We start from the raw sequence: 13099 nt of genomic DNA, 5'->3' as shown, positions 1-13099 counted from the left end.
CAGTGGCAAGGCTAAGCCAAGAATTGCCACTTATGACAAAGTAGTAAGAAGGTCTGAATATCAACTCCTGTTTTTATCCTTGCAAACATCTGCCTATACTGTCTTTAAACAGTGTCTGATCCTGGGATATCAGACTCTATAAAACACAGCTTCCCATTGGTGATCCAGGTGACTAGTGATCAAATAGTTCTTTATGTTTTCCTGGGATGGTGATGCACAGACACCATTGCATTGAGAAACTGATTCAGAGGCTCAGGTGAGTATTGGAGAGTTCTCAGTTTAACATCTCATTAGATCTGGGTTCAGGTTCTGGCCTTCCCCTTTGTTGTCCATATGACCTTGGGAAAATCCCACCCAGTCCACCCAGATTTGGCTTCTACATCTCCAAAATGAAGTCAGCATACTTATTAATTGAGATGGGACGTCTTGTTACAATAATGGGGAAGGAACTCTGACTGTGTAGAAACGTACTTTTAAGACAGAACAGGTCTAATAACAAGTCACATGTATAGTTATAAAATTTAGCAGTAGCAAACATTTTAAAGGAGTGGGTGAAATTATTTTTACTAATGTTATATCTAACTAATTATAAACAAAATGCATAAAGAATCTTTACTGCCTGTACTGGCTGGTTTTGTGTGTCAACTTGACACAAGTTAGAGTCATCAGAGGAAGGAGAGTCGTTGAAAAAAATGCCTTGATAAGATCCAGCTGTAAGGCATTTTCTCAATTAGTGATTGATGGAATACCCAGCCCATGATGAGTGCTGCCATTCCCGGGCTGCTGGCCTTGTGTTCTATAAGAAGGTGGGTTGAGCAAGCCAGGAAAATCAAGCCAGTAAGGAGCTCCCCTCCTTGGCCTCTGCATCAGCTCCTGCATTGATATTCTGCCTTGTTTGAGTTCCTGTCCTGATTTCCTTCAGTGATGAACAGCAATACTGTAAGCCAAATAGTTCCTCCCAACTTGCTTTTTGGTCATGGTGTTTTGTTGGCAGCAATAGAAACTCCTTTTTTTTTTTTTTCCCCTGAGACAGGGTTTCTCTGTGTAACATCCCTGGCTGTCCTGGAACTCACTCTGTAGACCAGACTGGCCTCAAACTCACAGAGATCCACTTGTCTCTGCCTCCAGAGTGCTGGAATTAAAGGCAGAAATACCATTATTTAATACTTAGTTTTGGACACCTGGTGTGTTTTAATTTGTAATGTAGCTTAGTCCATTCTGGCTAGACTCTGACTATTTCTGTAGTTGCATAGGGGTTCTCACTGTGTGGTTGTAGGAACAAAGGCAAAAATGGAGTGATTCTCTGGGGAACTCAGTTTTCTTCCTCCTGCCTCCCCATCTTTCCATTCTGCTCTGTTTCCTTGTATTGTTTTTATACTTTTTTTTTTTATCTCTCTGAACTAATTCCCAAGGGGCATTTAAGTGAGAAGTTCATTTTGGCTCACAGTTTAAGGGGTACAGTCTACTGAAGATGGAGACCATGGTGGCTGGGTCTTCATCCATGGTAACAAGAGCTTCTAGCATAGATTACTCACATCTTAGTGGGCGAAGAAGAATGCTCAGACTGGAAGCAGAGCTGGCCAGTATCCCTTAAGGCCCACCCCAGACAGTGATCCACTTCCTGTTTCTAGTCCTCTTTGCCTGGAGGTTCTATGACTTCTTAGAATAGCACCACCACCTGGATATCAGGTGGTCCAACACTTGAGGGATGTTTCATACTCAAACCATAGCACCACCTGTCTTTCTTCTTCTGTTTCTCTAGAGGGACATGGCATTGAATGATTACTGCTGGCCACTAGAAATACTTGGATTTTGGTGGAGCATGAAGTCTGGTGCAGATTTCATCGGAGGACATTGAGAGAGGCAGCCAATTAGGAATTCATAGAAATTGTCGAAGCAGTACTAGCTAGTATGTATTAATTGCTAACCCTGTGCCAGAATTATTAATTATTTAATTTTTCCAGAACACTACTAATAATTATTTCTTTCACTGTGGACTCTGAGATCTAAAGGTAGTCCCGATGTGGACCCTGACATACAGGAAGGCTTAGAAATTTACCCAGAGCCATACAGTGGAGGCTTTAACCTGAATGATCTTATCTCTAAGACCTTTGCTGTAGTGATTATCTCAAAAACATCTTGAAGAAAAGAGAATCTTGAAAAAGACTTTGAGCTTCCATTTGGTCTGCACTGCAGAGTTAGTGTGGGAAGGCCCAAGGGATTATTTGCCATAGGTGGATCCTTGTAGCATTCTTCCTCTTCTTGTTCTTCTTCTCTCTCCACTCCCCCCCTTCAGATGCACTCCACTCTTCAGCAACCTGCTGCTTTCTGCCAGGCCCCACCATTGGCATTTCCATCTCCTGGCAGTCCAGGTAGACTTTGAGTCCAAGAGTGAATGTCATCATTGACTGGATCAGAGCCCTCATAATCTATCTCAGGAAATGTCCCGACAAACACACCCAGAGGTGAGTTTCACTAACTCTGAGGCATTTCTCAACAAGTTGAATTGATAATTAAGGTTCTCAACTGTGCTTGGTGGACTTCCCCAAAGGCCATGCTCCTGTGTGATCAACTCTTGAGACCAAGAAATACACATTACCTCAACCACAGACAGCCCTGGCTTCCACCACTGCCCCTGTGCTCATCCCAAGGGTGTGCATCCTGACTTCTGACCTGATAGACTGCCCTTGACATCCCACGTAATATCACACACTGTTGCAGATACTTTCTTTTCAGTCATTTGTTTGAATTTTGAAGATAGGGACATTCAGGTTGAATAGTATTTGGGAAAGGCTGTTATACAGCCATTGCTTCTTGCACCCAGGGGCAATTGGTTTCCTGGCCCAGACTGATGGCTACATTTCACCTGTCAGAGTTTCCAGCAGAGTCCATCTTGGGTAGGGGCTACAGGATGCTTCACAGCAGGAGGTAGTAGGGTCATTCATTGCAGGGGTTTTTCTTCTGTTTGCTGACAGCAAATGCTCTGGGGCACTGTCAAGGGATGTTTTCACTTTATTTTTAAATTTTAATTTTTATTCTTTGCAACCATTATATCCTGATCAGTTTGTCCTGTATTTTTCCCAATCCTGCTCTTCCTCCCCTCTCTCCAGATTTACTCATTCCCCATTTCTCTTCAAAGAAAAAAAGAGCAGGCCTCTCAGGGATATCAACTAAAGATGATATAACAAATAAGATGCCTTCAATTTGACCAGCTCAGCATCTCCCTCCCACCAAAGTGCTGTGTTTCTTATGCCAGCTTCAGTCCCTGGTTGCCTGCATGCTGTAGGGCTGACCGAGACTGAGCCTGGTGCTGTATGTCTTTGGATTTTAATGCTCAGGCCTGTTCACTAAGGGGGCAGCCTCTCTTACCTCTAGAGTCACCTTAGATGGTTAAGGTGACATGTGTATTCAGGCTGAGGAGCTTTGCTCTCTGTGATGTGGCCCAATAGTTCCTCAGTCAAGCACAGGTGGTGGCTGTCATTCTGCATTTGGCCACAGGCCACAGAGTGCTTTGCCAACAATTTTGGGATGGAGATCTTCCCGGCCTCTTTGGCCCAGATATTGCAGCTTGTCTCATAGAGCTGGGAGCATCTCCTCAGCCATGCTCTTTCATCCCATTTAGTGGGGGTGGGAAGTGGGCAGAAGCACAAGCAAAAAGAAGGCTCTATGCTCCTGGAACTAGAATTAACTTCCCAAATGCCAAATAAGATTTCTTTTCTTGAAGCAGGGCTCCTTATATCCCAGTTACAGAATGAATAGCTTATCATGCTCTCTCCTCAGGCATGGCATCATAGCATTCTAGCAGAGACTGTTTGGGAAAGTCCTGCATCCTCTGCTTGGCTATGAAACTTTAGGTAAATTTCTTGATTTCTCTGATCCTGAGCAGAATGGGGATCCTATTCTGAATCTGTTCAGGTTGTGTTTACTATTCAGAGCCAAGCACCTAGACTAGCCTACTGAAGGCTTGATGCATGGTAAGCATCCCTAAAACTGCAACACAGGTCCTTGTGGGTTTTGGAGCATTCCACACCAGAAGGTAGTTTTGTTATTCATGGTTTCCAGACAGGGAGATTGAGGCACAGACTGGCCAAGTTCCTGCCCTAGACTTCTACATCCAATAGGAAGCTGAGGTAGGATTTGAACCAGAGGTACTTGATTTCCTGTTTTCCTGTGCATGGTGGCAGAACCATTTGGGGCTTGCCCATGATTATCAACTGAAGAGCATGTTTCTTTCAGAAAGGCTCTCTTGGCAGTTAATATTGATTGTCAGCCTGGTGGGATTTTGAATCATCCAGGAGACAATCCTCTGAGCATGCATGTGAGGGGTTATCTTGAGGAGCTTCATTGCGCTGGAAAGACCCAGCCTGAATGCAGGCAGAATCACTCTATGAGCTGACACACTGGGCTGACTAAGGTGGAATGTGAACACCAGCATTCATCTCACTGTGCTTCCTGACCCAAACATAGCCACCTCCACCTCATGTCTTGCCACTACACTTTCATTATCATGATACACAATACTCTTCCCTTGTCTGTTGTTTTGTTATAGCAATGAGAAATGTAACTAACATATTCCCCTTACCCATAAATAATTCTTCGAAAATGGGACCAGTGCTATTCATTTTATGGTATAGTAAAGATACTAAGCATAGCTAGAACCCGAAGACTGGCAGTGCTAAGACCCTTTGACTCTGCCCTCCTGATGGCCCATACTAGGGTTACAGGAGCCTAACAATGCATTAGATTAGCCAGGAAAAATGAAGCCTGTGGGGAGGAAGGAAAACAAAGAAGCAGAAGAGAACAATGGTGGAGGTGGGAGAGGCGGGGAAATGTCAGGGTGGGAGGTGAGAGGATGGATCCAGGCAGCAGAGGAGGAGAAATCAGTGATTTATATTTGGCTGGAGGTGGAAGATTGATCTTGGTCCTGCTTAGGGTCTGTGTGGGGAAGGAAGAGGGCAAGGATGTAGGATGCAGGCAGCAAGCAGAGCAGTGGGAATGTAAAGAAGGGCCATCAGAACAGGTCAGACAGTTTCAGTTCCCCAATTCTGTGGAGGATGGGCCCTAGGGAGACAGCACTCTGAACTCCACACCCTTGCTCTGTTGCTCTGTACTCCCTGAAAGACTATATGGGCCAGGCCCCATAGCCCAGATCCAGATTTTACTACCCTATACATCCCAGCTTCCCAGCAAGATCACCTGTTCCAGACCGATGTCTTCAGGACTGTGAACGGAACCAGCTGTACAGTCCCAGATCCGTTTCTGAGTGGAGGTGTGTGGACTAGGGAAGTTTAATTACCCAACAAGCTAATGATGAGACAGGAAACACCATATCATCTCAGGAGGGCTCCCAGCTGACTCTGAGTGGCCCCAGTTTATTGAGAGGCCCATTTAAATAGTCCTCTAAGAGCAGGGGCAACATCAGGAAGCATTTTTCACAATGCATATCGCTAACAAGTGATTCTGTTGCCTGTACAATTCTTGGTCAAGCAGGCAGTCTTGAGCCCAGGTGTGGGCCTACTCAAGGCTTAAGTGACAGAGATGCAAATTAGGAGGCATATCACCTTCGGCAATGGTAAACAGTAACATACAATGGTGACTCGGAGTTTCCTGGCGCCATCACTGTTTATGTCAGCCAGGGCCTGGATCCCAGAATATTCCATAACAGGGATATTTGGTCCCCCACAGTCGCCATAAACCAAAGTGAATTCCTTTCCAGCCCAGTGTTCCCTTTGACACTGTTCAGAGAAGTTGACACAAATAAACTCCACCATGAGACTCTTTCTTTCATCCAGGAAGAGCTTATGTTTGCTCATCTAGGCATGTCTCAATGGAGTACTGGAGGTGTTAAAAAAAGAAGTACTTGGGCTGATCCAAGGTCTTTTTGTGGACAGGGCAGGAATAATAACACCAAACAGGGAGGCAGACCTGCAGGAGTGCTTCAACCATGTGGATTCTCTATGCTTAGGATCTTGTCATCTTGGCTGAGAAAGGTGGCCAGATCCCTGTCTTTAAGGGCTGTCAGAACTCTCTGAGGAGGTGTGGCAGGGGAGAGTGGGGCAGTTTTTTTTTTTTTTTTTTTTTTGGCTTTAATGGAAGAGGCTTGTTTTTTTTTCCTGTTAATTTGAAATTTTTTTTTCTCTTTTTATTATAATTATAATTATAATTATTATTATTATTAATTCAAGTTAGGGAACAGGCTTGTTTCACATGTAATTCCCCTCTCCCTCCCCTCACCCCCATTCCTTCTCCCCCACCTCCAACCTACCCCCACCCCATCCACCCACCACTCCCCAGGCAGGGTAGGGCCCCCAACCGGGGCTCCACCAAGTCCACCAAATCTTCCTGTGCTGGGCCTAGGCCCCTCCCCATGTGTTCAGAGACAGAGCACATCCCTTCAAGTGGGATGGGCTCTGGAAGTCCCCCCCACACACCAGGGCAAAACGCCAGTCCACCTCCGGAGGCTCCCAGGAGTGCAGGGGTCTCCCCATTGGCATCCATGATCAGGGGGCTGGATTAGTCCCGTACTGGCCTCCCAAAGAGCTTCTGGGGTCGATATGCTTTCCCTTTTTCAGGCCAACTGTTTCTGTGGGTTTCTCCAACCTGGTACAGACCCCTTCGTTCTTCATTCCTCCCTCTCTTCAACTAGGTTCCAGATTTCAGCTCAGTGTATTTCTGTGGATGTCTGTCTCTGCTTCCATCAGCCACTGGATGAGGATTCTAGGATAGCATAGAGAGTAGTCATCAATCTCATTCTAGGGGAAGGGCTTCTAGGCCATCCTCTCCTCCACTGCCCGGACTGTCAGATTGTGTCATCCTTGTAGGTCCCTGGAGATCTTCCTAGTTCCAGATCTCTTCTCGGACCTATAGTGGCTCCCTCTGATATGGTATCTCTCATCCTGCTCTCTCTCCCCTGTTCTTCCCCCAACTTAATATATCTGCTCCTCCATTTCTTCTCCCACCAGCAATGGAGGAGTGGAGTGTTCCTTCTTCTCCGCATCCTCTCCAGCATAGGTTGTCATTGGTATTTTTGATTTTAGCCATACTGACAGGTGTGAGGTGGTATCTCAGAGTTGTTTTGAGTTGCATTTCTCTGATGGCCAAGGATTTTGAGCACTTTCTTAAGTGTCTTTCAGCCATTTCAGACTCCTCTGTTGAAAAATCTCTGTTTAATTCTGCACCCCACTTTTTAATTTCATTGTATGGTGTTTTGGTGGCTAGCTTCTTGAGCTCCTTGCATATTTTGGAAATCAGTCCTCTGTCAGATGTGGGGCTGGTGAAGATCTTTTCCCATTCTGTGGGTGGTCGTTTTGTCTTACTGACTGTGTCCTTTGCCTTACAGAAGCTTCTCAGTTTCAGGAGGTCCCATTTATTGATTGCAGACCTCAGTGTCTGTGCTTCTGGCGTGTTGTTCAGGAATCGTTCTCCTGTGCCAATTTGTTCAAGGGTTATTCCCACTTTCTCTTCTAGAAGATTCAGTGTGACTGGATTTATGGAGAGATCTTTGATCCATTTGCACTTAAGTTTCGTGCATGGTGACAGGTATGGATCAATCTGCAATTTTCTGCATGTCCGAATCCAATTGTGCCAGCACCATTTGTTGAAGATGCTATCTTTTTTCCATTGTATGGATTTAGCACCTTTGTCAAAAATAAGGTGTTCGTAGGTGCGTGGGTTAATATCTGGGTCTTCAATTTGATTCCATTGGTCTATCTGTCTATTCTTGTGCCAATACCAAGCTGTTTTCAGAACTATGGCTCTATAGTAGAGCTTGAAGTCAGGGATGGTGATGCCTCCAGAAGATCTTTTATTGAAAAGAGTTGTTTTGGCTATCTTGGGTTTTTTATTTTTCCATATAAAGTTGAGTATTTTTCTTTCAAGGTCTGTGAAAAATTGTATTGGCATTTTGATGGGGATTGCATTGAATCTGTAGATTGCTTTTGGTAGGATTGCCATTTTTACTATGTTAATTCTGCCTATCCAAGAGCATGGGAGATCTTTCCACTTTCTGGTATTTTCTTTAATTTCTTTCTTTAAAGTCTCAAAGTTCTTATTGTACAGTCTTTCACTTTTTTGGTTAGTGTTACCCCCAGATATTTTATGTTGCTTGTGGATATTGTGAAGGGTGATGTTTCCATGATTTCTTTCTCATTGAGTTTATCATCTGTATGCAGTAGGGCTACAGATTTTTTTGAGTTAATTTTGTATTCTGCTAACTTGCTGAAGATGTTTATCAGCTATAGGAGTTCCCTGGTAGAGTTTTTCGGGTCACTTATGTAGACTATCACGTCATCTGCAAATAGTGAAAGTTTGACCTTGTCCTTTCCAATTTGTATCCCTTTGATCCCCTGTTCTTGTCTTATTGCTCTAGCTAGAACTTCAAGTACAATATTGAAGAGGTATGGAGAGAGTGGACATCCTTGTCTTGTTCCTGATTTTAGAGGAAACGCTTCGAGTTTCTCTCCATTTAGTTTGATGTTGGCTATTGGTTTGGTGTATATCACGTTTATCATGTTTAGATATGTTCCTGTTATTCCTGTTCTCTCCAAGATCTTTATCATGAAGGGATGTTGGATTTTGTCAAAGGCTTTTTCAGCATCTAGTGAGATGATCATGTGGTTTTTCTTTTTCAGTTTGTTTATATGGTGGATTACATTGATGGATTTTCGTATGTTGAACCATCCTTGCATCCCTGGGATGAAGCCTACTTGATCGTGGTGGATGATTTTTCTGATATGTTCTTGGATTCGATTAGCCAATATTTTATTGAGTATTTTAGCATCGATGTTCATGAGGGATATCGGTCTGTAGTTCTCTTTCTTAGTCTTATCTTTGTGTGTCTTGGGTATCAAAGTGATTGTAGCCTCATAGAAAGAGTTTGGCAATATCCCGTCTGCTTCTATTGTGCGGAATAGTTTGAGGAGTACTGGTATCAGCTCTTGTTTGAATTTCTGGTAGAATTCTGAAGTGAAGCCATCTGGTCCTGGGCTTTTTTTGGTTGGGAGGCTTTTGATGATTGCTTCTATTTCATTAGGGGTTATGGGTCGATTTAAACTGTTTATCTGATCTTGATTTAATTTTGGTAAGTGATATTTATCCAGGAAACTGTCCATTTCCATTAGATTTTCGAATTTTGTGGAGTACAGATTTTCAAAGTATGACCTAAAGATTCTCTGGATTTCCACAGTGTCCGTTGTTATATCCCCCTTTTCATTTCTGATTTTGTTAATTAGCATGCTCTCTCTCTGCCTTTTGGTTAGTTTGGCTAGAGGTTTGTCTATCTTGTTGATCTTCTCAAAGAACCAACTCTTTGTTTCATTGATTCTTTGTAATGTTTTCCTAGTTTCTACTTTATTGATTTCAGCTCTCAGGTTGATTATTTCCTGGCATCTACTCCTCCTTGGTGAGTTTGCTTCTTTTTGCTCTAGTGCTTTCAGTTGTTCTGTCAGTTCTCTAATGTGACTTTTCTCTAGTTTCTTCATGTGGGCACTTAGTGCTATGAACTTCCCTCTTAGCACTGCTTTCAGAGTGTCCCATAAGTTTGGGTATGTTGTGTCTGCATTCTCATTAGATTCTAGGAAGTCTTTAATTTGTTTTTTTATTTCTTCCTCAACCCAGGAATGGTGCAATTGGGTGTTATTCATTTTCCAAAAGTTTGCAGGTTTTCTGCCATTTGTATTGTTGCTGAATTCTAGCTTTAATGCATGGTGGTCTGATAAGATACAGGGGGTTATTTCAATTCTTTTGTAACTATGGAGGTTTGCTTTGTTGCCTACTATGTGGTCAATTTTAGAGAAGGTTCCATGTGGCGCTGATAAGAAGGTATATTCTTTTGAGTTTGGATGGAATGCTCTATAGATATCCATTAACCCAAGTTGGGTCATAGCTTCTTTCAGGTCCTTTGTTTCTTCGTTAAGTTTCTGTCTGGTGGTCCTGTCTAGTGGCGTAAGGGGGGGTGTTGAAGTCTCCTACTATAAGTGTGTGTGGTTTTATGTGTGGTTTGAGCTTTAGTAATGTTTCTTTCACAAATGTGGGTGCCTTCGTATTTGGAGCATAGATGTTCAGGATTGAGATTTCATCTTGATGGACTTTTCCTGTGATGAGTATGAAATGCCCTTCTTCATCTCTTTTGATTCATTTTAGTTTAAAGTCCAATTTGTTAGATATTAGGATTGCAACAACGGCTTGTTTCTTGAGCCCATTTGATTGGAAAATCTTTTCCCATCCTTTTACTCTGAGGTATCGCCTGTCTTTGAAGTTGAGGTGTGTTTCTTGTAAACAGCAGAAGGATGGATTCTGTCTTCGTATCCATTCTGTTAGCCTATATCTTTTTATGGGTAAGTTAAGACCATTGACATTTAGGGATATTAATGTCCATTGTTCGTTGGTTCCTGTTTGTTTTGGATTTATTGTTGGTAGTGTCATTGTGTGTGGATTTTGCCCTCCTGCTTCTTTTTGTGTTTGGCGAAATTAGATTATCTATTGCCTGTGTTTTTGTGCATGTAGTTATGTTCTTTGGGTTGGAGTTTTCCTTCCAGAACCTTCTGTAGTGCTGGATTTGTGGATATGTATTGTTTAAATCTGTTTTTTCATGGAATATCTTGTTTTCTCCATCTATAATGATTGAAAGTTTTGCTGGGTACAGTAGTCTGGGTTGACATCCATGCTCCCTTAGTGCTTGTAGGGTATCTATCTAAGACCTTCTGGCTTTCAGAGTTTCCATTGAGAAGTCTGGTGTGATTCTAATTGGTTTGCCTTTATATGTTACTTGGCCTTTTTCCTTTGCAGCTCTTAATATTTTCTCTTTATTCTGTAGATTTGGTGTTTTGATTATTATGTGTTGGGGGGACTTCTTTTTGTGGTCCAGTCTGTTTGGTGTCCTATAAGCTTCTTGTACTTTCATAGGCATATCTTTCTGTAGGTTGGGGAAGTTTTCTTCTATGATTTTGTTGAATATGTTTTCTGTACCTTTGAGCAGTGTTTCTTCACCTTCTTCTACACCTATTATTCTTAGGTTTGGTCTTTTCACGGTGTCCCATATTTCCTGGATATTTTGTGTTAGGGATTTGTTGGACTTGAGGTTTTCTTTGGTTGATGAATGTATATCCTCTAGCGAGTCTTCAATAGCTGAGATTCTCTCTTCTGTCTCTTGGATTCTATTAGTTATACTCACATCTTTAGATCCTGCTCGTTTATCCAACCTTTCCATTTCCAGCATCGCTTCATTCTGTGTTTTCTTTATTGTGTCTAATTCAGCTTTCATGCTTTGAACTCTTTCAAGAGCTTCCTTCACTTGTTTGGTTGTTTTTCTTGGGTTTCTTTAGCTTCTTTAAGAGATTTGTTTATTTCTTGAATTTTTTGTTTGTCTTTTCCTCCATTTCGTGTAATTTTTTGCTTGCTTTTTCTTCTATTTCTTTAAGGAATTTTCTTGTTTCCTTTTTGAAGATCTCTATCATCTTGCTGAGATAATTTTTGAGGTCCATCTCTTCTTCATGCACTATGTTGGGCTTTTCAGGTCTTGCTGGAGTGGAGTCCCTAGATTCTTGTGGTGTCATATTGGTCTTTCTGTTGTTGAGCGAGTCCTTATTCTGTCTTCTTCCCATATCTTTTTCCAGTGAGTGCAGGTAGGATCTCTCTATCTCTTCTTGTTACGCTGTAGTGTGTGTGGGCCAGGAATTCAATGTCAGAAGCTCTGGATGGTCTTGCCTCTCCTCATAGTCTCCTCACTCTGAAGGAGTTAGGCCTCCATAGGGATTGGGTGTGTGTGGGCAGGACAGGAAGTAAGAGTGGGGTGTTTCCTGGCTCTGGGGGTTCCTTATTGCCTGCACAGGTCTACCCCAAGCAGGAGCAGGCCCAGGGAGATCGGGATGGATGGGGCTTTGATAGGGAGTTGGGTAAGAGCGGTGGATCACTTATCTCCTGGCCGATTGGTCGCCGGGAACGGAAGGAAGAGTGGCCTGTACCCAGATTCAGGGAGCTCCTCCCTCCTGGGCGTGTCTGTTTCAAGCAGGGACAAGCCTGGAGGGATCTGGGTGAATGGCGCTTAGGACAGGAGTTGGGTAAAAGCAGGGGGGTCGCTCACCTGGTCTGTGATGAATCGGCAGAAAGGGAAGGAAGCGAGGCTTGATTTTTTTTTTTAGTTATGATAGGTGAAGCTCTTGATGCTGCCTCTCACTCTGCTTTGGCTTTTCCTCTAGTTCCCAGCAGGAGGTTGGTGAGGCCTTTGGATGCCCTCTGCTAAACATTTAGTTCTTACATGCCAGAGTGCTTTCATGTGGAAACTCAGGTTCAAGAACATTAAGTAACACAGGTTGAGATGGTGGTATGGTATTTTTGACGGAGAAGAACAGCAGCCTTTTATTTTCCCAGGCACTATCATGATCTCTTAGATGGAGACTGGGTGCATCAATCATGTCTACCCTGTGCTGGGCAATGCTCAATGCCCTCTGATCACATGTTCTAAGAAAGACTCTATAGGGCATAGATGCTCAAATACCTACTTTATGAGATCACTGATGAAGGCAGGTTCAAGTCTTAGGGTGTGTTGGTTATTTCTGCTTTGCCACATAGCTCTTGTGATGGTCAAGCCAGCTTTCTGTGTAGCTAATGATAATGGTTGTTGATCTGATTCCTTCTCTTCTAGATGCTTCTAGATCTTCCCCACTTTTCCCTGTGGTGTTTGCTTTGTATTGAAGAGTTTATCTGCCACAACACCATTGCTGATGATCTATGAATTAACTTAGCTCTGCTCTTAAGTATATTCTAAAGGTAATCAACTAACTCCACATCCTTTATTATAGAGCAGTAATCCAAAGTCTGATGTTGAGTTTCTCTACCCCTTCAGTGTGCTTCGTTGGGTGAAAGAAAGCTCTTTGTTGTATGAAGAAGTTTCAGAGAGGGAGGAAGAGGGGAGATGCATTCTGTTTGGGTATGCCTGTGTCATGGCAGTGTTGGAAAAGCTGCAATGAAGTTTGAGGTTTCCATGCCCTGCCCTGAAGACCTCCCTACTTTCTTGTGTAGATCTAAGTTCAGCCCCACTGTGCTGCAACTGCAACTGAGTTCTAACTTCAGTCTTGGTACTTACTAAAATTTCTGGGAGTTT

At 43.0% G+C, this 13099-nt stretch overlaps 1 protein-coding gene across 14 annotated transcripts in view; it reads left to right on the top strand.

Moving 5' to 3' along the window:
- The window catches only part of Large1 (LARGE xylosyl- and glucuronyltransferase 1), a 520809-nt gene that overhangs the window by 37283 nt on the left and 470427 nt on the right, over positions 1–13099 (top strand). For 2 of the 14 annotated variants that reach the window (XM_027410532.2, XM_027410529.2), the window contains exon 2: positions 2297–2465. The exons of the other annotated variants lie outside the window; for them this stretch is intronic. The gene's annotated coding sequence lies outside the window, so the exon portion shown is untranslated. The remainder of the gene's footprint in view (positions 1–2296; positions 2466–13099) is intronic. 14 annotated transcript variants of the gene reach the window in all.

The sequence above is a fragment of the Cricetulus griseus genome, chromosome 3 (genome assembly GCF_003668045.3).
Source record: "Cricetulus griseus strain 17A/GY chromosome 3, alternate assembly CriGri-PICRH-1.0, whole genome shotgun sequence".
Taxonomy (NCBI): Eukaryota; Metazoa; Chordata; class Mammalia; order Rodentia; family Cricetidae; genus Cricetulus; species Cricetulus griseus.
The sequence above is the reverse complement of the archived record's forward strand: the minus strand, read 5'-3'. Positions and strand labels throughout refer to the sequence as shown.